This window comes from Nannobrachium achirus (assembly GCF_963921795.1).
Source record: "Nannobrachium achirus genome assembly, chromosome: 20".
NCBI lineage: Eukaryota > Metazoa > Chordata > Actinopteri > Myctophiformes > Myctophidae > Nannobrachium > Nannobrachium achirus.
Genome location: NC_137827.1, coordinates 33,314,980 through 33,341,750, shown reverse-complemented (window position 1 = coordinate 33,341,750; position 26,771 = coordinate 33,314,980). Strand labels below are relative to the sequence as shown.

The 26,771-nt window shown below is 43.0% G+C and overlaps 1 protein-coding gene across 1 annotated transcript in view; it reads right to left on the bottom strand.

Moving 5' to 3' along the window:
* The window catches only part of palm1b (paralemmin 1b), a 32,447-nt gene extending 23,123 nt beyond the window's left edge, over positions 1-9,324 (bottom strand). The window contains exon 1 of the mRNA XM_080751384.1: positions 9,244-9,324. The gene's annotated coding sequence lies outside the window, so the exon portion shown is untranslated. The remainder of the gene's footprint in view (positions 1-9,243) is intronic.
* Positions 9,325-26,771: the final 17,447 nt, after the last annotated feature.

Here is a 26,771-nt window from a genome sequence, read left to right as displayed (position 1 = left end):
GTGGCGCTATAGACCTTATTGCTATTGACCGTTGCCACCCCATGTGGTCATGTGATTCAAGATGGCCACGGTGTAATAAGGTCAACAACAGACCACTTCACTATTCTAGTCCAGTCCGAAACGTCTCCCATTGCAGCCCTTTTCCGAGATGGCCGTTGGATTCCTCAGAGATTAGTTCTTTCCTACCCAATCACAAGCCAGCCACAGAATCGGATAGATTAGCTGCATTTGGTGTAACACTGAACTCTGCAATATGATTTCTAATTTCAGTAGACTCAGACTGTATGGATTTTTTAATAGCCTGACACTAAGGATGAATTACATTTTTTTATAAATATTCCTGTGACTCTTCCTTTGACAGCTTCAAATATTGACATCAATACTACCCGATAACATTACTGCTGCTATTATTGTTTCAAACTGTCTTGCATGGTTTACTCAAAGGATGCTGATTGGTTCATATTCCAAACAAAAAAACGCACAACAGTGTGAGATCGCAACGTTCACATTTTGTATGGCCGTGACCAACAGCTCAGGGGCTGTAGCCAGGCAAATGTTTACCTGTTTACCTTTACAGTAGCTGCATGTACCCCACTTCAGAGAACTGCCTTACTACTCAAAGGAATGCTATTGGTATTGGCTACAGTGGATGCTGTTCTGCAGTTTAAGTGCTTTTTTGAGAGGTCTTCCTCCACAGCTATACAGCAACTGATCAGCCCAACGCATAGCAAAACAAATCAGATGACGGCAGTATAGCAACTAAAACAACACTTCTCAACTCACCTGAGTGATCACATGTGTATGTAATCTGAAAAAATGCACCAGAAATGTATTTATTGGTAGAGAGTTAAAGCGCAGACTCCGAGGCCATAGCCGAGTCACACTGTGTGTCTGTGTTTATAGAAGTGGTCTTTCTGTCTGCCAGCTGAGGAGAATTTAGGAGCCATTATACCTTAGGTGGCATCACCTGTAATCTCTGGGATTACCTTTTGACAAACACCATAACAATCTGAATCAGAAATCTAGGATACAATACAGCAGCATATTGACACAGTTCGATCCATTCGTGCAGCGCACGCTCATGCGCGTGTCTGTGTCACAAACTGTTTTATGGCATTTCTGTTTTATTACATACGCAAGGACACACGCACACACACACACACACACAGTTTCAGTTTGGCACAAGAATGTTTCCTCTTCAGATGGAATGAGGACTGTGAAAATGACTCTCCATCTTGAGCCTAATGACCCAGGCCAGGCATTAGAAGACGGAGAGCAGGAAACTAATCATATCCCTCTCAGTCTCACAGCCGTGGAGTGGCTCTTCTCTCTCGGGACTCCCTCTTGCCCAGGTGTTTCGCCCAGATGGGCGTGGTTTTGAGGTTACTTTTAGGCATAATTTCTGTAAATTTACTTAAAGTTATACCATGTAACTTTTTTTATAAAACAAATCTTAAAATTGTCCTAACTGTTAAATCGCTAAAGTTTTAGAACACCCACTCCGTTATTTTCAGCTTCTAAAGCCTTCTCTTTATATGTTTTCTATGAGCCGTGAGGGGGGGAGAATCTCGCGGCAAAATTACGTCATCTGCATCATCTGTATACGTTGTGTATACGTTGGCCAATCACATCGCGGATCATACACACATGATAAACTACCGGCCAATCACAGCGTATCTGCCGTCTCTTCAGGAAGTAGCCTCCCTCAGCTACAGTGTTTACCATGGTGAAGGATTCTTAACCTCTTAATCCCCAAATCCTGGCCAGAAAATTACGTTCTACCCCTCCACGGATTCGTATCGGTCGCGGTGGTTTGTGGCGCCGCTCCGGTGGTCCGCTGCGGTGGTCCGTGACGACTCCGGGCATAAACGGCCGAGAAAAGCAATACCGCTACTGACCACTAGTTTAGCAACTTACACAGTATAGCTTTAAGTACTGTACTTTGAGGTATTTTTGCTTTACTTCAGTATTACTTTTACCGGTACTTCTATACTACTCCAGACTACATCTCGAATCCAAATATTGTACTTTGTCTTCACTTAATTTATTTGCAAACTTTAGTTACTAGTTAGTTTGCAGACATAAATTATAATATTAGAAAACACACATAAACCCACTTTAGCCGTATTTTATACCTCAGCTAAAAATAGCTGAGGTATAAAAATCTACAAACTACAACAAGTCGCATCTGTTTGTATATCTGCTACACTTCTGCTTTTGGTGCTTTAAAGGGGTATTTTACTTTCAAAAAAACTTTTGGTAATTTTATCATCTAATCAGGCTTTTATGAACACCCTGAACAGTTTTTAATTAGCTTGATTGAATATTTAGATATTTGATGTAAATGTTACCAGGCCCTCCGGGCCCAGGGCCTCTCTCCACACATCCATTGTAACTTCAAACTTCATTGTAACCATGATAGATTCATTAAAAACACACATTATTTTTTCTGGTGACTCATACTACCCTCCTAATATGTGAGCAGGCCGTGTTTTTTCGATAACATTTTTCATTTATTTTTAATAATTATTTTTTTTTGTATTTCATTTTTTCCTTTTTTCCAAATAATTATTAAAAATAAATGAAAAACGTTATCGAAAAAACACGGCCTGCTCACGTATTAGGAAGGTAAAATGAGTCACTAGAAAGAATAATGTGTGTTTTTAATGAATCTATCATGGTTAAAATGGAGTTTGAAGTTACAATGGGTGTGTATGTGGAGAGAGGCCCTACCACTGCTCCCTGTTGAAAGTGGAATATCCCTTTAAGTACATTTTGATACCAATACTTTTGTACTTTTACTGAAGTACATTTTGAATTCTGGACTTTTACTTGTAACAGAGTATTTCTACATTGCCGTATTGATACTTTTACTATGTAAAGAAATTGAGTACTTTCTCACCACAGGGTTTAGGCATATAACCACACCCACCTGGGCGAAACACCTGGGAAAGAGGGAGTCCCGTTCTCTCTCTCCTCTCTGCTCTGAACTTCACCCTCTTCCTTCCCCAGGGCCAAGAGTGCACAGCGACAATGATACACCTCCCTGCTACTCCCCTAGGCCACCCACACCCATGGCACTGTATACAGAAACATTACCACACATACCGTTCACTCACACATACACCAGCCCATCATGCTTTATTTGAATCCAAAGTTAAACAAGTAACAGTTGAAGAAGGACTGCAATATTTCAATATTCAATATGCACACATCACTGACAAACACGCACATCATAGTCCCAGACTAGAATATGTACATTGCATTCACACGTTTACATACACATGTCCAGAAACAAACTCACGCACACGCACACGCACGCACGCACACACACACACACACACACACACACACACACACACACACACACACACACACACACACACACACACACACACACACACACACACACACACACACACACACACACATTCCCACCACACACAAAAACAGTCCCTGTTTACCACGCACATAATACAGAGGGCTGGATCCCTCAGCGCTGCGAGGCAAGGCGCAGTACAGACCCTGCTCAACATAAACAGCAGCACGAGGCCAATAAAAACCCAAGGAAGTCTGCTGAGGTCACATTGTTAGTGTGACGGGGTCACAGCGTGGTCTTCTGGAGGGCACTGGGAGAGATAACAGCTCTGCCAGTGAGAGAGCAGAGAGACGTTGAGTTAGTGACGGACACCCCTGACAGGAGGTTGAATGAGAACCACACACATACTGTTTGAGTTTTGACCTGCTCTCCATCATTTCTCACTGTCAGGGCTATGATGAGGCTAGATACAGTACCGGTATGTAATGGTAAAGTTAAGAGGGTGTCAAATAGGTGCGAATATACTCTCAGAGTTACAAATAGATACTGTAGATTAACACTGTACATTTTTGCCTTTTGCCTCCTTATTTGTATTTCACTGACACTTTGGTCCAGAGAAACTTATTACTAATGCAGCTGTAAGATAAATTATGAGCCCTAAAGCTAGCTCAACGTCATCACAAGCAGCCAACCATAACAAATGCATGTGACGGGACAGTGTTTTATATTCATGTAGCTACACATATTCTGGGGTCTGATCAGTTCAACCAATTGGCTTCCTCTGTTGGCCACTAGCCAGCACCACTTGACCAGCTGGTCGCTTTATTTTCAAAGTAAAATTGTCCTCACCACAAATTTGAATCTTGTCTAACGGCAACACTCCATTATGGAAGAAAATATACTATGTCTATGAGTGACCAAACTGTATTTGAATCTCCAGTGTATGAAGAATTTTCATCTTGAGGTAATGTTATTTTGTTTTGTGTATTTTTTTGCACTTGAGAATGAAATTATTGCTCCTGAACAGGAATTAGTCATCAGAAGGGTAATTGCACTCTGGGCCGAAATTCACCTCTATCTGAAACTTTCTGCAAAAACACTCTAACTGCATTAGCATCGACATGACTAATGAACAGCATCACTTTGATGTTTACAGGGAGTGCATTTACACACTGGACAGTATTCTGTGGCCTCTCTCTCTCTCTCTCTCTCTGTATCACTTGCTCTCTCATCCCCCTCGCAATTGTCAGTCAGCAAACTGTATGTCCGGATATGGGAAGCGGCCTATGGCCTTGCATTATTGCACCAGGCTTTCAGTGTTAACACAGGAACCATTAGGCCAAATACATACATGTAGGTAGGTACCTTCCCTTATGGCAGCCCCCCAGCTACCCACTTAGAACTCTTAAAGTGATCCCTGACTAATACGACAAATATGCCTTAATACATTATAATTGTCCTCTATAACTACAATGTAAAATTAAAAACACCTCAATTATTTTATTTCTTCTAGAAATAGCTAATCTTTCACTCAATAGGGGAAATGCCCGTCGCAAGTTGATGATGTCATAAATGTCAAGTGTGATCTATCCCTATGGAATTTATGGCATGCATGTGAAAATAAAAACAAACTTAATACTTCCTATGGTTAATATGAGCATCAAATCAATATTTCAAATGTGTTTGTGTTTTTTTTTTTTTGCACATGCATGCCATAAAATGACACATGACATTTATGACATCATCAACTTGCGACAGGCATTTCCCCTACTGAGTGAAAGATTAGCTATTTCTAGAAGAAATAAAATATTTAAGGTGTTTTTAATTTTACATTGTAGTTATAGAGGACAATTATAATGTATTAAGACATATTTGTCGTATTAGTCAGGGATCACTTTAAGAGGTTCAGGAATTGTTTACGCTAAGTACTGTATATGTAGGTTGTGTTTGTCCAATATCTTCCCTTCCCTTCAGGGATTCTCATCCCAGAAGACATTGCGATTGATGTCCCATCTTTTTTGTCTCACAGATAGAAGTGTGTTTGTGATGTGAGGTTATCCACAGGGCACACAGATGGATGGATCTCTCTCCAGCTTATCAATAGCTCTTTTGATACACTTTCTCTGCGACAAGCCTGATGATCATCATATGAGCGTGTGTGTACGTGTGTGTGTGTGTGTGTGTGTGTGTGTGTGTGTGTGTGTGTGTGTGTGTGTGTGTGTGTGTGTGTGTGTGTGTGTGTGTGTGTGTGTGTGTGTGTGTGTGTGTGTGTGTGTGTGTGTGTACAAATACTTAAGAAGCATTTTGTGGTGAAACACAAGAGAGGTGACTGTGGCTCGCTCTCACTCTCAAAATCTATCTTCTTTTGCTTATGTACTTTGTCTTTTGGGAGGGGTACAGAGGCACACACACAGAACCATGTGTATCTTTGTCTTTTGGGAGGGGTACAGACTACAGAGGCATAAGCACACACTGCTGTGCCGAGTATGTTTTTTCCTCTGAGATTAAAACAGCTTAGAGACTAAAAATGGCACACTTTATCGGAGGAAAACCCACAATCTACTGACAGTGAAGAAACAAATCCTCTTTCTTATCCGTCATTATAAAGCCGGCGAAAGTCTGATGAAAAGCAGGCAGAAAGAGCATCAAGGCAGAAAAGGAGAGATGGGAGAGTCTTTAAGAGAGAAAGACGGAGAGAAATAGAGTTCCAATATAACTGAAAGTTACTACTACTACTTGCACCTGTCACCTCCCCCCACCATCGTGCAAAACAATATCAGCGTTCAACCCAAAGCAGTAGCTGAGTTTAAGTGGTGAGGTAATGCGTGTCATTTAATTGTCCATGCATAGTTGGCTAATCAGATTTTATAACCTCTGCATTAATACATTTAGGCTATGTGTCTAATGACAGCTGGGTCAAGCAGGGTATATTCACCAGTTAATCTATCACTCTGTGCTTATTCCCCCTTGGCAGTGAGGCAAACCCATGAGATACCTGCTACCAATGTCATTCTGCCAACTCCACAGTCATACAAAAAACAAGCACTTACTCAGCAGAGGTGGTTTCTATATTTTCTGAGAAACGCAGTCCTACCAGAATTAGAAACTTGATATTGCCTGAGTGCTATCAGAGCTGCACTGGTAAGGGGGGAGAGACCAAATGTTGCGCTAAGTTGGTTTGTAACGCAAATTGGTACATGATGTGTCACGTATGTTGTTGTCCTAACAAAAAAACTATGTTAAAGCTAAACAGCTGTTGCTGTGTTGTCACACAAGTGGCACAACTTGACAGACGGGATTCTATGTCTCCCTGACATACCGTAGCAATAGCATGCATGCTGTAATCGAAAGAAAATTTGTCTTTTGGCTACTGACCAGAGCAGCAGTTTCGAGATACTGTAAATGCCTTGCTCAAGCCAGGGCATGACAGGTATTGGTGAGAGCCAAAGCACAGTCCAACACTGTTGGGCTGTGCAAGAGACTAGTCATCATCACATGACATCCCACATGCACACACACACACACACACACACACACACACACACATACAAAACTCACACATTCACTGACACGCAGTTGAACAAATACAAACTCACGTGAAAACTCTCTCACACACACATGCGTGGCTGTCTCTAGTTTGACAAGATGAGTGCTGTCAGCTCTGCAGTGACTGTAGCTGACTGAACACAGGGCAACAGAGCGGATGTAGACAATCTACTAAGGCCACGTGGTTGAGGCCCATCGCTGAGCCTGCAACTTTTACACATACCCTCAAAACAAAGGCTAAACAATTACCATCACTCTGACTCTCACTGAGCCTTATAGAATTTTGTGTGGAAAACCTAGATTAGATTTCAGAATTTACAAGGCTGACTACACAAGTGTAGGTAATTATATACAGTATATACACTACATGCACTTACTGTAAGCCTACACTGAAATTGAACTCTGAGAGTGTAAATACAGACCCTTCCAGGTATTTTTTCAGACTCTCTGAGGTAAACAAACACTTTTTCCACAGTAGATGTGTTTCTCAGGGTTGCGTAACATAATAGACGGTCTTGCCTTTTCCTGTGCAGCACCCAAATCTGTCACATCTGGGAAACCTTGCTCATCAAAACATCACTACGTTTACATCACCTGTGGACCCACTAGAAATAAGATGAACTAAAGGTCTATTTTTGGATCAAATACTATTTTCTATCTGGCAGCAGTTAAAGAAATGCTGCCATGACTCTATGCCAGACAGTTCTGTAAGTCTGTAAGAATTCAAGCAAGTCAGTCAGTGGTTCAACTTGTTTAATGCTGAATTAACTCAGCAGTAAATCACAGCAGAACAGATACTTGTCATGTATGATGTGAGTGAAGGCTCTGTTAGCGACAGAGCTCTCACAGGCCACTTGATTAGCTACAATAACACAATTAGGCGTCCAGCTCCAGAGTGTTGCTGAAGATCATATCCTTTGGGTGGTGGTCTCGGTCGCTTTCATGTCTCATACCAAGTCCCTCTAAGAAACGATGGGTGTGTTGTGTTTACGAACCACACTATTGTCATGCAATACATATGGCCTTGTCAACAAAGATGTTGCACACAACAGCCAGCCTCAAGTTCACAGGACAGACACCCAGGAGAATGCTTTAAAACAATGGATCCTAGAACAAACAAATATGGACAATTGAATGCTCATTCCCTGATGTGATCATAGGTAGGGAAAGAAATTAGAGTAGCAATGGGGTTTTGGTCTATTGTTATCAGATTCATCCAGTTGGTATTATTTTATATGGAATAAAATCAGTTACCTGTACAATAATAGGCTATAGCAGTCTATTATTTCCAGGAGATGACACAAAGTCAATTGTATATAGGTTCATATTCTGAGGAATGATGCATGGGAACAAATCAGATGACACCGCCAATAGTAACAACACTAAGCACATTTGTATTGTAGCCTATACGATTTGAGCTCGGGATTTAAGTGATCTAATTCGCTGAAGCATTTCCAACCCTAAATACTTTGGTTAGCCTATAGCCTACTCTCTCAGTCCAAAGCGAAATTCCAGGCATATATGTACAGTATGGCCATATACCGTTGATTAGCTCATGCGCGCCATGTTGGGAACAGATCCTTACATCACAACACACACCATAATAATATTGCACTCTAGCACTCATCACTTTCACAGCAGACACTGCAAAAAAGCGAAGCCGCAGCATCTCTCTCTTCGACGGCTGGCGCCACACTGACTGTAAATCTACCGTCGAAAAAACTGCCAGGCTGCCCCTCATCCTGAACAACAGATCGATAGTACATGATGGATCATCAAAGACATTCGCGTAAACATGTCGTTGTGTTACACCTGTCGGACGAGGCAATAAAGGCTATTTAAAGTAGAGCAGGCCTCCTCTCCTCCAGCCATGAATTATGTTTACCTGACCGAACAATGGAACTGCAGGCCTATAATTGTGCACTATAATTTAACACACATTTAAAAGAGGCTGACTTTGTTATTGTAGGCACAATATTTAGGTATATGTCTCGCCATCCCTGATAAGCTGTTAATGATGTTGCGCCCCGTGTGTTTGCAAATGAACCCAACAATGTATGTCTAAATAAATCCTGTGACAATTTAAATTTACGACAAGGAATTTAGTCCACGAATGTAGCAGGCCCGCCTAATACTGTCAAATGCCAAACAATAATAATTTCATCTCTCCATCCATCACAACATCATCATCCCAGTCGAAGTGAGAGGATGCTGCTGTACCGGAGGCTGCTGGTTGCAGCACAGGCGGACAAATCACCGAAACCAGGTCAACGCGCACAATAACACACGGATGACCGGGCACTCTGAAACCAGCAAGATACACCACCAGCCAGCGGACCCCGTAAATCAGCAGACACTGTAAACCAACCAGCACTTACTCGGTCAGACGAAGATCCCTTCACAGGCGTCTAATGTACGAGCAGCGCTCGTTCTCAGCGGGTCACAGTTGTTTATTTCTTCGCGTCAGTTCACTATCAGTGATCCACCGCCCACCCCTTATTATTCTTCTCTCCTCTTCCTCCTCCTCTGCTGGGCTGGCACCCCTGCTGCTGCTGGCCGCCGAGGTGATGCCGTTCACGCCCGTCGCTCCTGACCTGCGCTCAAGCCGACGATCACGCGTCCTCCGAGGACGGAGCCTGTGCGGTTTATTCCCACCCCGACCGAAAGGGACGAGCGGCGGTGGATGGACGTCCTCCTCCTCGCTCTGGCGCGCACGACGATGCGAATCGATGTATGTCTGTCTGTCCAACGCTATGCAGAAATCCCAATCCCATACAGCGTGTAGATGGGAGGGGACGTCGTGAGCCGCTTATATTTAATGTATATGGGTGTGCGAGAGTGGTATGTAAAGGGAGTGAGAGGGGAGCGGATACGCCTCCCTCCCTTCATGTAGATAAAGGGGGCCCTGCGCGCTGTGTGTGTGTGGTTGAGAGATATTATGGGGCCTCCTTCCCAAAGTGGGGCTGCGCCTGCTGCTGCCTCTGGTTCTGCTCCAAACTTATCATATGACGTTCGAAAGTAACCAAGGCTGTTTGCTTTTACAACAAGCAGGCCTTCTTCAAGTCAAACAGGCCCAGAACGGTGTGTGTCCTGGAATTGGATCCAATGAAATTCTCGGACCATTCTTTCAGGATAGGCCCTTTGCCGCCTCACTGCTCCATCTAGTGGCGTAAGAGCTTAATTTCACCATTCCCCAAATATCGTTATTACGACACGGCTTCTAAAAAAAATATGTTGATGCAGCTGAATAGCGTTTTATTCCGAATACTTGGATGGATTCTTAACTGAGTCTAGATGGGAATTAAAAGAAGAAGAAAAAAAACTTTATTTTCATAAAAAATATATAACAAAATTGCTCAGTTCATACTATAGCCAACTGTCATTGATCACTTATTGACTTCACACTAATCCAGTAGTTCTCAAACTTTAAAATTTCACCGTCTCCCCTTAACTCTGACAGTATACAAATGAAACCAAATGGACCCATAGGGGTCCATTTGGTTTCATTTGTATACTGTCAGAGTTACATACTTGTAAGGATCAATTTAGACCTCCCAAAAGGAAACCAGAGAGTCCCTGGTCCCCACTTTGAGGACCACTGCACTATTACCTGGCTGGCCCAAAGATTCTCAAAGCAAGGAGGGTAATAGAGTGGTGCACCTGCTGAAAATAACCAGCAGGTGGTGAACATGTTCTTCCCATTCGTGGCTATTCTTCAAACCATCTGATAAATGCACCATCACCCAGTTAATTTACAGGTTTTATACCAAGAATCAGATTGGTTAAATTGAATGTACCACTTATCTTTACTCTAGTAGGCCTATATGTTCTATATCTAGACCTACTGTTACAAAAGCACCTGGGTGACAGCCTGACAGTGCTAACCCTACCCTAACTCCAATATAATTCTCTTACCATTCAACACCTTGGTTGATTCTTGGCTGATTGCTTTCCATTCAAAATTATATATCAGCCCGGCCGACATGTAACATTGATTGCTAGTTATTATCGCCTTTGGAATGACATTTTGACATTATGGAAAATGTGTGCAATTTGATGACACAGTGTGGTGTCACGGATGACACATGATTACATCATTTGATTTCATTTGCATTCCCAGAAACCTAATCGTTCTACACCTCTCCGTTTCTGATATGACCTATTGTGATATTCTGACCATGCATGCTTGTGACCTTGACCTTTCACCTTTTAAATTAGTCTCTACAGTGCAGGCTGCAAATCATTCCCAAATCATATTCACTCTGGATTTGGTTAACAAAGATACACAGAAAGATACACACTCATCATTGCAGGCAGGGTAATTATGTTACAGTATATGCGATGAGGAATGACATGGTTGGTATTGTACGTGCACAGTGCACACACACACACACACACACACACACACACACACACACACACACACACACACACACACACACACACACACACACACACACACACACACACACACACACACACACACACACCAATCACCAATACTGATTCACTCTCATATGCGTAGGCATACAGTACAGTAGATATGTTAAACTGGTTTATTGGGAGACTACTGGATCAAGTTGTCAAGTACAATTCATCTGACATAATGTTATTGCTATACTTACTGTATTAATTCTTCAACTGTGTAATCATAGATAATGTTCTTGTCTATGTATCTCTCTCTTTATCACTTGACTGTCATAGCCCAGCATACAGTCTGTTCCTGTCTAGCTTAGCTCTATCATCAGTCATGACTCATATCTTCTAGCCACCTCTGCAAATACATTATGCACTAGCAGGGTTCAATTTGCTGGGGTGGTGGGGAATCCGCAGCATGCCTCTGCTTTTGCGTCTGTTCTGACTGAATTAAATACATGCATTTCTTTTGGGAAATGTAGACTGTCTGACATATTTGATATTTATGCTTTGTATCATTGCTAATGTATTCTTTGAACTATAGACCCCAATATAAAAAATCTAAACAGGGAAATTATTTCCTGTTTGTGAAATGCCAAAGAAAGTCTGCTTCAATCTTGAATGGACTGAAGAAAAAGGTAGATGTATTGGGCCCCAATGGCACCACAGACAGAACCCGGACACCCGTTGAATGGCTAAAGGGGAAGGCTATTTGGCATGGCCACTTTATTCAGTGCATGAAAGGACCTGACCTGAACGAAGTCCTGTAGACCAACTGGGACCCCGCAAGCAGAACCAGGCTTCCCACTGTGTCTGTGTCTGGCTTCCAGTCAGGCTCTTGAAGGTGCATTTGGAGGAGATGAAAGCTATTAAAGTAGATCAGGTGTGTGTGTGTGTGTGTGTGTGTGTGTGTGTGTGTGTGTGTGTGTGTGTGTGTGTGTGTGTGTGTGTGTGTGTGTGTGTGTGTGTACAGACTCGTGTGTGTGAGTGTATACACACACACAGCCTGCAGAACGGATGATGAATATATTTTCTTATCTGCAAATATGAATCACAAAAGTCACGCACAACCCTTTCAACATGCACACACTCACATACTGTAATATACATAGTTACGCAGAAACAAAAGCACGCGCGCACACACATATATATGCACATTGCACAAACAGCACCTCCATCTCCACTTCACCATTTCACATGCATGCATGCCCACAGATACGGTACATATGCATACATACAAACAGCCCCACTGTCTGACACGCACGCACGCACGCACGCACACACACACACACACGTACACTAGTACAACACACACAGGCAAGTATATTTTTGGTTACACTCACATATTTGTACACTCTCTGAGTTACAAATGGATAATGAGTATTTTACTGTGTATAAACAGAAACACTGAAGGTTGAAGGAAAGTCTCAATCTGATTGCGACCGTAAGGTCGCAGTTTAGTATCAAAACCTCCACCGGCCGTCCGTCACGTCACACGTCACACCTTTGCCCTGCTCATATCTCCGCATCAGTATGACATCACACTGCTGACATCAGTATGAACCTTTGTGTACGTTGCTGTGGCAACAGTCTGTTGTTGCTGGTCTGTTAGTGTACGTTAGCAACCACCTTAGCAACCATGGTTTTACCCTAGCAACCAACTGTTTACCCTAGCAACCAACTGTTTACCATAGCAACCATGTTTTTTTACCCTAGCAACCAACTGTTTACCATAGCAACCATGTCTTTTTTACCTTAGCAACCAACTGTTTACCATAGCAACCATGTTTTTCACCCTAGCAACCAACTCTTATATTGGTAAAACAAACTTTTGGCCTATTTGTGGAGATAAGCTGGCGATAAGGTCTGAGTCGAAGAAATGCTTCTTTCCTGGCAAGAATTGCCCCTTTATACTGTAGGGCTCGTTTGTGTATTGTATGACATCACGCCACATCATCGGCTGAGGACTGTGTGATGTCATCATATCTCCATATATGGAGACATAAGTTGCTCATGCCCAAATATGGGCTGGTGAGGTCAGACTTAGTGTGATGCGTAGGTTATCTCCATATATGGAGATTCAACTTCAATGAGTAACCATGGCAAACTGTCAACTGCCCGTATGTCTTGATAATTGGTAAAACAAACTTTTGGCCTATTTGTGGATCTCCCGATTAGGGAGTCTTACTGGTATTAATAGTGTCTTTGGTAGGTAAAACACCTTGGTTTGTCACACTGAAAATGTAAAAATAGGATTTTGCCAGTGAATATGCAAGTGTCTACAATACATGCACTCGTTTGTGTGTGTGTGTGTGTGTGTGTGTGTGTGTGTGTGTGTGTGTGTGTGTGTGTGTGTGTGTGTGTGTGTGTGTGTGTGTGTGTGTGTGTGTGTGTGTGTGTGTGTGTGCGCGCGCGTCTGTGTGTTGCATAGATTTACTTCACAGCCCTTACAGCCCTTGGGCCCAGCTCAGCACTTGGTGTCTTATCTCCCTCTCAGAAGCCCTGCCACGAATAAATGTTTGCCAAAATGAATGAGTGAATATTTTGGGAGGCTCTGTAAATCCATGGCAGGGGCAGGTGGTAGTGTGTGTGTATGTCTGTGGGTGGGTGGGTAGGGGGGTTACCACTGAAAGGTAGGCTGAGGCCCAGCAGAGAAGGAGTTATCCTTGAACCCTGTAACTGACTCAAAACTCTTCTCTTTAGTTTGGCTCTGTGTCTCTCTCTTTTACTTGTATCTGTTTCTGTGCTATAATCTCGTTCTCTCCTTCCATTTAAGGTTTCCTGTGTAAATAAGCCGAAAAGCTTATTAGGATCTCCTTTTAGTTGACCTTGTACCAGTGAACTGTACTGTCATGAAACTGTACCTTTATGCAAACCTGTAATAAAGTCTTCAATCAATCAATCAATCAATCAATCAATCCCATGCTTATCCCATGCTGTAGGCCGACCTCTCTCTCTCTAGGTGAGAAATATTTGTATAGGCAGATGCGCATAGCTGTGTGTGCGCACGCACACCCACACCCACACGCACGTGCACAGATAGGACACGTGCGAGAGAGAGAGAGGCACAAAGACAGAGTGAACAAGAAACAGGACAAGAAACAGACTTGAGTAATAGGTTGGTCAATCACAGTGCCACTGTCTATGTATAAGTTGCATGTCTTCTTCTATTCCAGGCTTTACCGTACAGGTATGTATGAAATTGAAGATTGCGAATGTATGGTTATCAAATAAATATTTAACTAAATCACCGTCCAGGGACATACGGTACCTACATGTACTTTATCAAAGAGTGTTTTTCTTAAGTCATGATAAAAAGGGCAGTACAATAAAAAGTGGATTTCATCCTCCACTTCACCAAGTTCACAATATCCACAAAGTCTTTGGTCTATTTCTGTTCCTGTATATCGTCCTGTTTCAATGTGTAGTGGCAATATTCCAGAGCGAAACTGTGCACACAGAGATCGCTGGCTCTTTGACAGATCATAGGCAACATATTTTTCACACTCGTACACAGATTTAAACTGACAGTATATGTACGTAATTTAGGTTTGACATTTATTTCTTCCAAACTGTTACCTCTATATCTTATCATGGCCAGTTCCTTGAACATCCCCACATTCACCCTCTGCCTGTAGATGTACAGATGTTCAAGTCCATAATCTGTAATCAGTATGTCCCATACTTAGCTCTGTGACCCTATAGCCCTAAATCCAACTCCTATACCTATGCCTATTCCTAACCATAATTATCCCCATCATGAATCTTTTCTTAATTCTAAGCCTAAAGGTATGTTCACACAAGGCACCTTGTAGCGCTGTCTACTTCAAAACAAAACAGACTTCAGTATAACGCTGAACGTACTGAGTATTGAAAACAGTGCTTCAAAGTAATAGGTGGAGATGTGAAATTAATCAAGATTCAGCTACACTGTATGGCATATTTATCACCTAAAATGGAGCCTATTGATCTTTTATGGACAAGCTGCCAGAGACGAGCGTGAACTATTTGTTTCTCCTCCCCCTGCTGTCAGCTCTGCTGCTGCTTTGAGTCACCTGGAGCTCACACTGCTAGCTGGACCACAACTTGCTTATTGATATATTAATAGGCCTTCCTTCAAGAAAATAGCAAAAATAGCAAATACGCTGTAATTATATTAGGTAATAATATGTTTTTTTTCTTTTTAATTTATTGTTAATTTAAGTCTTACTTCTAGCAGAACAAATAATAAAACAAATATACAAATAAACATGTAATAACAAATATTCAAAGAAAATGAAAATGTACCAAAAAGAATATACAAATATACAGTATATGCATAAAATATATCAGAGCACACAAATATAAAGAATTAAAAATAAAATCAAACTTGACAAGATAAAAAAAAACATGTATCAACCATATCATACAGTATGTAGGCCTATATATCAAAAGGGCATACCATGACTATAGATAATATCAATGGCCTACTATATGACTAAGATACACATTACGCTTCAAATCATAATTGTCCAGGTTATTCATTTTGTTGGTCAGAAGAGGAGGGGGTAGGGACGCTGGGGACAGGTGTGGGTAGTATACCTCCATGGCTGACAGCATGGGGAGAGCAATATATCCATGTTAGAGACCATCAGCTTGGACCAGCACCTCCGTACCGTCGTGATTAGACATCTGATAAAAAGCGGTCCACATCAGCGGTCCATTTGGTTATATTCACTCTAGATTTGACAGTGAGCAGTGAGCGTGCGCTCACTGCTCACACACACACACACACACACACACACACACACACACACACACACACACACACACACACACACACACACAGCCTGTCATCATGTCTGCACCATATATCCACAGGAGCATAATGAGGGTCACACTATTGCAATGTGGGAGTATTTGAACAGCTGCGGCCTCCTCATTATGAGGCTACATCATTAGCTACACACCTACAGTCTCTCTCTGTCTCTTCACAGTATGCACATAAAACTGCGATATTATTGAATTTTTTTGTTTGTTTGTTTTTTTGCTTTTTGCTTGCTATTTATTATGTCCATGAATTACATACCGAGGGCTTTCAACGTAAAAAAAGACTGTAAAAGGTCTTGACTCTTATTTGAGATGTTCCTTTTAGGCAGAGTGTTTAACTGTACTTGTACTGTACTACATTTCAATTGTATTTGTACTGTTCTCCATTTTTGTCTAATAAAATAATCAATCAATCAAAAAACACATACGCACACACGCGCACGCACGCACGCACGCACGCACGCACGCACGCACGCACGCACGCACGCACGCACACACACACACACACACACACACACACACACACACACACACACACACACACACACACACACACACACAGACTGACAGCTACAGAGATCTCCATATACCGGTATGAGCACATCAACACACCCATACAACAGTATATGGGCATATACTGGGAAAAGGAAAAATGGACAAGGGACTGAGAGATACAGAGAGAGATCTCCATAAATTTGCATATCAGTCAGATCTGCCGTGCGACGTAGGTGTGAGGGCCGCGTAGTAATCACAAATGTCCTCTTATTTTTGAGCGGCGTTAACCGCTCCTACATCTGGCTTTGTCTGTACTGTATGTACAGTACCGGTATGTCCCACACTTGGCTCATTGGCCAAGCTTTGCGGGACGCTTAATGAAATGAACTCACAAAAGCACCGCTCACTTCACACTGGGTGACACATTTCTTTGTACCCATTGATTTGTGGGATTCTTCACGTTTTTATTTTATTTTTGCTGTAAGAACACATTTTGGTCAAGAACACTAAAGATAAGTTAAAACTCCTTTTCACAGTCCAAAGATTGTTTGTCCAGTGCAAGGAAACAATTTGAGATACATAAACAAAAACATGATAATCATTATAATCTATCATAATCAAATTTAGATTAATACTGTCCATGTTATTACATTTGTGGGCTATAGAAATACTATTGGTCTATTGATCCCAATTAAGGCCTTCATTGATATTGCGTGAGTTCAGCTTTACCGTGTCTCCCTACTTGTAATGCCACTCTGGATAATCACTTCAGTTTATTGTCACATCGCAGGTATACAGTAAAAGAGAAGGTTAAATATGCTTATGTGCAAGCTCCCACAGCTCCCATAAGAGTGAAAGTATAGAGAAATGTCAAATGTTTAAGTTAATTTAAGAGTGCTGAAGAACTTCACTCACTCACTCACTCACCCACTCACCCACTCACCCACTCACGCACGCACGCACGCACGCACGCACGCACGCACGCACGCACGCACGCACGCACGCACACACACACACACACACACACACACACACACACACCCTATCATTATGCTCTCGCTTTCTTGGTGCCTGATCAAGTTGGCATCAGATGTGACAGTGTGTTTAATGGAAGCTTGTTATGCAGGTCAATGACTGGCAGCATGGAGTCAACGATGCATTCACAGTCTCTGTACTGAGAGCTTTTATTTCTGTCGTTCATTACCTAACATACAGTATTAGTCACTTGGCAATGAACGCGTCCCCTTTCTCCTTCTCGCATTCTTCCCTTTCCCCCTCCTATTTTTCCCACCAGCATTCCCCTCTCGCCCTGTCCTCCCTCCTCTTTACTCCTACACTTCCCTACTTCTTTGTATGCTTTCCTCTCTGCATTCATTTTACCCTTCCTTGTGTTTTTGTGTTTAGTGCTCCCCTCCTTTCTGCTTCTCGTCCTTCCTTCTTTCCTTCCCTCTCTCCTATCCTATATATGTATGCAGTCTATTGTTTTCACCACTGGTGTATATCCCCATTACTGTAAGATATATTCAGCCTGAGCTCACTACAGTACCTATACTGTCTGTGCAAGGAGAGAGGCAGCCAGTGCTGAGAACTCCCAATTACATGTAGACAGTGTGGCTGTAATGGTCTCCATCACAAACAGCGATGAGAAGGCCTATCTGGAGGAGGTGGCAGACCTGCCGCTGTGGTGCCAGGGCAACAGCCTCTTCTTGAATGTCACTAAAACCAGGATATGATCATGGATGTTTGTACACGAAGGCAGAGGACCTACACCCCCCTTACCTCAGGCAGCTGAGGAAATTCAAAGTGCCACAGAAGGTCCTGAAATCCTTCCGCTCAGCTACCACTCCGAGCATTCCGATAATGGCTGTCACCGTTTGGTAGGGAATAGCTCTTCCTAGGAACAGTGAGCCGTGCAGAGGGTGGCGTTCTCTGCCTAGTGCCGGACTTCACTCCCCTCCCTGCAGGACTGGTTGTGATGCTGTGGTCAGACAAATGTCTGCACTGTTATTACAAAGCCACTACAGAACACAGAAATGCTCCCCCCCCAAGTTGTCAGAGCTCTGAACCCCAGAAGATATGTTTTACATTGTTAGCGCAGTCTGGCTGAGCATTCCACATCAACATTTCGCTGCACATACCGGTATACTTGTATAAACGCATAACAAAAAATAAATCTTCTTGAATCTTTAATTGTCCTTTTGGTTCATGTATTATCTGGGGATGAGAGTACTGGATCCAGCTGAGTGAAGGGCCCTGGTGTGCTAATTTGCTCATTAGATTGATGCGGTAGAGCAGCTCATCTGGACTGGATTAGTTATACGATTGGGTTTTTTCTTTAATTTCACACTGGATTACAGGGTTAAGTGTGTGTGTGTGTGTGTGTGTGTGTGTGTGTGTGTGTGTGTGCGTGCGTGCGTGCGTGCGTGCGTGTGTGTGTGACAGCAAGAAGGGGAGAGTGGGCTTAAGTACTTTGGATATTTTGTGAGGGAGGGAGAGAGACAGATAGAGGGTATAAGATGAAGAGTGTAGATTTATCTATTTTTGTAAAGTGTGTTTAAGCATACTATAATGTAAAGTGTCACTATAGATTCTGTGAAAGACTTAATGCTTCCTTATATGCATGTTTGCCACAATATTTGGTTTTATCTTTCTCTCCATGTCCATCTAGACGTGTACTTTCAGATTCAGTTGCACTTGTGAAGTTGTAGGCGTGTGTGTGTGTGTGTGTGTGTGTGTGTGTGTGTGTGTGTGTGTGTGTGTGTGTGTGTGTGTGTGTGTGTGTGTGTGTGTGTGTGTGTGTGTGTTCATGTGTGTGCAGACTGCACTGTGCTTGGCCAGTATCCATCAACATCTTCAACTGTGAGGACTGAAACTGGGTCAGTCCGTTGTCTCAGAGCTGGGATAGGAAACAGTGACACATCAAACAGCTTTCACTGGCAGTAGCAGAGTTTATACTGTTGAACGGGAAGGGATTCGGTAGACGTAGGAGTGCACCTTTAAGCACCTTCAGTGCTAGGACTATTGGGCTCTATTTTGATTGCCTTTAGTACCAGCTCTTATGCCTTAACTTAAAGGCCTGTCCATACTGTCTCCTACCACCAAACCTTTCGTCGGAAAGGTCCGGTTCAACTACAAAATGACGTCACTCGCATCTTCTGAAAAGCATTACCCCGAAATTAGAGTTTGGAAAGCTGCACGTCGCAAAGTCGGAACTCTCCGACGAACTGTTTAGTGGTCGGAGACAGTATGAACAGGCCTTTAAGTTAAGGCATAAGAGCTGGTACGTACAGTACTTAAGACAATCAAGATACGGCCCATAATACTGTATGTCTTAAACCCATTAAGACCTGAGGTCGATTCTACAAATGCCTCCTAAATCAGTAGTTCTCACACTTTCAAGATCTTTCAAAAAAGTTCGAAAATATTGTATTTTATATCTATTTTATCTATTACTATGTATTATTATTATTACATGCATATACATAAAGGGTTTGTAACATATGTAAACACCTATGCACGCACGCACGCACGCACATACACACACTCACGTACACACACACACACACACACACACACACACACACACACACACACACACACACACACACACACACACACACACACACACACACACACACACACACACAGTCCCGGGGCCAATTAGTGTGGTCTGATAACTGTGTCAGTGTGTTAGGAAGCGTGGCTGGGCCTGCAGGGTATTATAGTCATATATTGTGCTCTACAGTCTTACTCACGCATGTAAGGTCACAGCCGCGTTAGTTCAGTCATGCTGAAACGTACCGCATCCCCTACTTTTTGCTATATGCAGAAAAGTAGCACAATGAAGAAAATAGGTGTGTGTGTGTGTGTGTGTGTGTGTGTGTGTGTGTGTGTGTGTGTGTGTGTGTGTGTGTGTGTGTGCGCGCGCGCGCGTGTGTGTGTGTGTGTGTGTGTGTGTGTGTGTGCGTGCCTGCGTGCGTGTGCGTGCACAGAGGGGAGGATAAATGTGTGCTGCTGTTCTGTGTCAGAATATGTCCGTTTAATTCCCTTGTTTCCACGAGCTCCTTCACTGTGACTGCCATTTTAAATGTTACTGTCTTTAACCTCTGCGATGTCTATGTCATATACTGTACCTTCTGTATTCTAAACCAGGGGCCTTCAACGTTTTCAGGCCAAGGACCCCTTAGATCAGGGGTGGGCAATTATTTTTTCCATGGGGCCACTTGAACAACAGAAAATATTGTGGAGGGCCAGGCCAAATCGACTTTTCTTTTTTTAGACACTTTAGCTAATTTTTATGGTTAAGATAAGACAGGTCGTCTTGACTTATGACCAGTCTGACCACCTGCTTGTTATTGAGACAACATCCAATGCATACATGCTGATGTACGCATTGCGTCCATATGTACGCAAATAAAAAAAATACAAAATAAAAGAAATGCAGCTTTAGTCCATGCATGAGGTAAAAAATTGAAAATGTGTTTATTTTGTAATTTGCCATTAACCCTACAAGGGCCGGTCAGAGTGAACCAAAGGGCCGCATACGGCCCCGGGCCGCACAATGCCCAGGTCTGCCTTAGATGGATTCATACACTTGTTTGACAGCACTGTCATCAGTGTATGTTGAATTCATGTTAATGCACAATTTCAGACCACTTTTTTTAACCACTTAAACCTCTTTTCCCCCTCTACTCCAAACCTCTTTGCCGAAAATAGCCGATCTACAAGCTCTCAACGCCTCGTAGTGTGAGGCGTTGAGCGCTTGTAGATCTGCTATTTTTGGCGGAATAGGGATGCGAGGGTTTAAGTATAGTTAGTGTAAAATAATTATCCTTTCACACAAAGATTTGGTGGCCCCCCTGTATAAAGGCCCATTCCCACTGGGCCAGATAACAGATAAAAAATCTCTTTCTCCACATATTTTTCCATTCAAAGTGGATGGTAGATACAGATAAAAAAAATATCTACCACAGATATTTGCCACAGATACTTTTATCTGTGGCAAATATTTGTTTTATCTGAGGACTCCCTAGGTATGGAGACAGGGTCCCGGACCCTCTGTTGAAGGCCCCTGTTCTAAACTAATATTGTGAGTGATTTAGTGTCTGCAGTAAGGTGTGTGTGTGGGTGTGGCTCATGTGTGTTTAGATGTACACTACATACCTGTGCATTTGAGAAAGGGAACGTTTTCAGGACCTTGGACAGCGACCATGGGATCTCTCATTAGTGGGATTGAAAGCAGCAAACATTGTTCCACCTCCTTTTTCCCCTTATTGAGGCATGAGGAAACCAACACATCCAGGTGTAATTGGGGAAACCGGACAAGAGAGAGCCAACATATTTTCCGATCAGAGTGTATACCGGTACATATTTTCTGTTGAATGAAGGAATAACACAATTTTCAAAACCATGAAACCCTTTTTTACATTTCCCTGAAAACTGGGGTCACGAATGACGTTCTCCTTGTATAAAGGAGTCATCTCCATTCCGAGTGACAATACAAACATCTGCAAAAGAAATCAAGTTCAGAGTCTCCCCTCGAACCAACCCCAACCCCACTGTGACAGCCTTGTGAAGCCAAGGAAAACTACCGTGGTTGAAATTAGCTCTTGAGGAAGTAGCTATTAGCTCAGTGGAGCCAACCCCATAAAAATGTCAGGCCGAGCTCTCAGCTGTGGCTGCAGCAGGATAGCTGGTAGCCTGTTGTCTCATTTATCAGGCCCTGTAGCCAGTGTATTTTAAGACGTAGTGTATTTCTAACCACTTAGGGTGTATACAGCACATATATCCTGGACAGGGGCGTCACAAGGGGGGGACGGGACTGAGTTACTAGGGCCCAAGGTGGAGGGGCCTGTCTTTAGCTATTGAAAAATAGCAGATCTACAAGCTGTGCCGCGCTGTGAGCTTGTAGATCTGCTATTTTTTTTAAGTCGTGAAAATGTGTGCAAATCTTTGAATATATGTATTTTTTAAGCGAACATTTGTAACTCAACTTTTGCTTCTGGGGGGGGGGGTCCCTGGAACTAAATATTTTGAGATGGGGTTCCGTGGCCAAATACATATCATTTTGGGGTCCTTCACATGAAAAAGTTTGAGCACCACTGACATAAAAACTTAGGTTTTTCAAACAACCTTAGAAGGATTTGAAATATTCAGACTCCGCACAAAATGTTCACGATTTTTCTAAAATAGCAGCGCGGCACTCGGTGCCGCGCTGCTATTTTAGAAAAATCGTGAGCTTGTACCGGTATATCTGCTATTTTTCAATAGTTAAAGCACAAAATGTGAGTGAATCCTTGTACCCAGGGCCCAGAATTTGGTGCAACACCCCTGATCCTGGATGGAGAAATTAACTGTAGTTACTGTACCAACCAATTTCTGCTGCGGCTGGTTAGCTTGACTAATCTATGAGCTACACATACTGTATGTTGGCAGGCAGGTAACCATAAGTCATTTAGAGGTCCTGTTCTATCCTAGAAATCAATCTGGACGACACATTATAGATGGTGTGTTGAACTGTCCTGCCCTCATACAGTACAGTATATCAGAGAGGAGCCAGGTGGAAAATGAGGTCCAGAAAAGGAACTCTCAGCTCAGTGAAGCCAACCCAGTGAAATGTCAGGTCTAGCTCTCAGCCGGGAATGTCGACAGACCTCATTTGTTACTGTAGCGTGTAGCCTCTATAGCCTGTTTTTTTTTTCTTCCTTTCTTTCTTTTTTCTTTCTTTTTTTTTACACATTTATGCATTCTGGCTTTTATCAGGACAGCATAGTGAGGGAAGAGAGAAGATCCAGTGAAGAGAGTGGGGGGAAAAGGTGGAAATATACAGGGAACAGCATGTGACACAGATGTATTCGATCACAAAATCTGTGCCATTTACAGTAAGCCACCAGGACACAGGTCTGTTCAACTGTGCACTGCAAAGTGTTACTTTTACTTTGAGTGTACAAATGTAACCAAATGGGCCCTTGGTTACAAGTGGATAAATGAACAGGAGGATTTTACAATGTGGGTTGGAAACCAAAAATTGGGTTGCAGCAGGTGGGGTAGGGAGCCAACTTGCACTGGCCTCAGTGGCTGTTGGGGTGCCAAAATACACAAGGCATCGCAACGATCGGCCAAGTTGATCTTTTGAATTACAGACAAACCTCTCACCCTAACTGATCCACAATGTAAACAAGAACTGCTGTTCATTTTACATTTTTAGATTACTCCCTTTAATAGTCTTGGACGTGACAGCCTTCCTGTGCAGAAGAATGCTCCAATTGATCCAGGGTGCCTACAGAAGTGGTAAAATGTTTTCTATAGTGACAGAGATGCTCACTCTGTCAACGGCCATAATGGATAAATTGAAAGCCTGTCCTACCCAGCCCCAGTCCTAGCCTGGTGACCCATTTTGTCTCTTTATCCCTCTGGGAAGAAATGGGGCTCTATAAGCATCTGAGTGGACCAGGCCCAAATCCTCTTTCCCCATGTGTTAAGGCCTGTATGGAGGCTAGTGAGACGGCTGTAAGTAGAATGATGGAGGCGAAGGGTTGAGGAGATAAAAGCGGAGCTGTGGACAATAAGCCCTTTGTGCAGTTCAGTGTCAGTCTTTGGAGGTGTCTGTAGCTTCCCCATGTACAGCACCATGTGTGATGCACGCACACACACACACACATGTACACATGCACACACGCACGCACGAACGCACACGCATGCACGCACGCACGCACATGCAAACATGCTTAAACACCAAACATAAAGACTGACACAAAACTAAAGCACATAAACTTGAGCACACAAAACAACATATTCGTACACAGACACTTACACACAAACAAGCATACATACACACACACACACGTACATACACACAGGCTCCATACAGTCACAAAAATAGAGCCGTGCATACAGTATGGACAGCTCAGTCCACATTTTTTGTTGCATCCTGCAGAATCCGCTACCCTCCAACCCCTCCCACACCACCATGTTTTCTGGGCCACTCAGGAGGAGAGAGAGGGAGAGAGAGAGAGAGAGAGAGAGAGAGAGAGAGAGAGAGAGAGAGGGAGAGACAAGAGGAGATGAGATGAGAGGGGGGTGGCAGGCAGAGAGAAAGGCTGAGGCAGGCCAAAAAATAGAAAGAATGGCTAGGAGTGAGAGCAGAGAGAGAGAGAGAGGGAGAGGGTGTGAATCATGCACAGACTGGCTGTCCTCGGGTCCCTGTCCACCATCTGCACTCCCACCCTGCACACACAGATATCCTCAGGGGTAATGTGTGTCATTCTGACTGTACGAACAGTCAAGATGTTACAGTGTGGCCTCATATCACAGCCCAGTGCTCCTCAGCTCTGAAAGATAGACGGACAGAAAGATGCTGAAAGACACACGTGCAATCACCATGGCTCGGTGACACACACACACACACACACATGGAGCATGAATGATCACGCACAAATGAAAGGTGCAGTGCAGACAAGTGTCTCCAGCTCTTTAGTAAACTGAAAAAGCATTTTCAGATAGAACGGGATACCAATTTTATCCGATCAGGAGAAAGAACTCATACAGGATCTGGGATGAACGTGTGAAAAAACAAGTGAGCAGACAAAAATGGAACTGGAACACTAATTGTCTTTCTGGTGCTCCTAAACACGTACACTCGCATGCATGAAATGTTCATGCAAGTCAGCACAAAACTGTTTTGTATGGAAGCAAACACGTGCACATACTGTAGTCAGACGAGGCAGATGAAAGTCACAGGACAGACACACACACACACACACACACACACACACACACACACACACACACACACACACATGCACACACACACATGCACACGCAAGGAATACTGGCTTACATTTCTCATTTTACAGAAGAACCACAGCTCAAATAGGTTGGATCACATGATTTTTTTGGACACACACACACACACACACACACACACACACACACACACACACACACACACACACACACACACACACACACACACAGTCGATGAGGGAGGCAACAGTGCGGGTCATCAGGGACCAACCAGCATAGCCGTAGTATTCATTATAGTAACCTGACACTAACCCACAGGAAAGAAGGACATGGTGGTGTGTGTCTGTGTGTACTGTATGTGTGTAAGAGTGTAGTATTTATTTACTGAGCTACATTGACCCTCTTTCTATTTCTGACAAACCCATACGGCCTGCACAGAAGCAGTCAGTGGTTCTAAAACCTTTTCAAGGAAACCTTTTCAAGGAACACCAAACTGATATGTATTTGGCCGAGGACCCGCACCTGAAAAATGTTTTGCTAGGGACCCCCAGAAGAGAAGATTTATTATTATTCAGCAAATTCCAAAAATCTTCGTTCGCGGCATGAAGTGACGTGCTGTGAGCTTGTACATCTGCTATTTTTGGGCAGCCAGCGTGGTTAAAATTATTGGGAGGCCATGTTAACTACTTTTGCTAGGGACCCCCTGGAACCCCCCCCCCCCCCCCCCACCCCCATGGACCCCTGGGGGTCCAGATCACACTTTGAGAACCAATAATGGCTTAATTTATACCCCATTGTACAACGCTGTCGCACACCTAAAGCTGTTTGTGACAGCGTCATGCGACCGCCTACTGAAAGAGCAACATGAAGCCACAGTTTAAGAACTCATTTCTTTATTCAATAAGCTTATTATTGTTACACATGACCACAAATAGAAAACATTAGCCCATAAAAAGGACCACATAATTAATAATAATAATAATAATAATAATATTAGGCAATACTAAGTTTTTTTTTGTACAGTCGAATCAGGGGAGGGGTACGTAGTACAATAATCACCAGAGGACTGAAAAATGCAGCATTTCTGTCTGTTAAAGGTTTTCACGCTAGATCATTGGAACACACCGAGAACAAAAAGCTGAAACACCCTCGTACACACGCATGCAGCACAGAACAGACGAGCAAAAAGAACCCAAAAAGGATCTTCAACTACAAAATACAACTTGTTCCATATGACGCCACCCCCTCCCCCCCTTCGTCCCATCACAATTTTACATAATCAGTTCTTATTGTCTTCAGAGAGAGGAGTGTGTTGTATATGGTTGCAAACTCTCTCATCGTATAAAGTCCTGTATAAAGTCCTTTTATGTACACAGTAAAATCCAGTGTTCATTTAACTTGGATAAAATAGATTTTGACTGCGTATAGGTGTTTCCTTTCA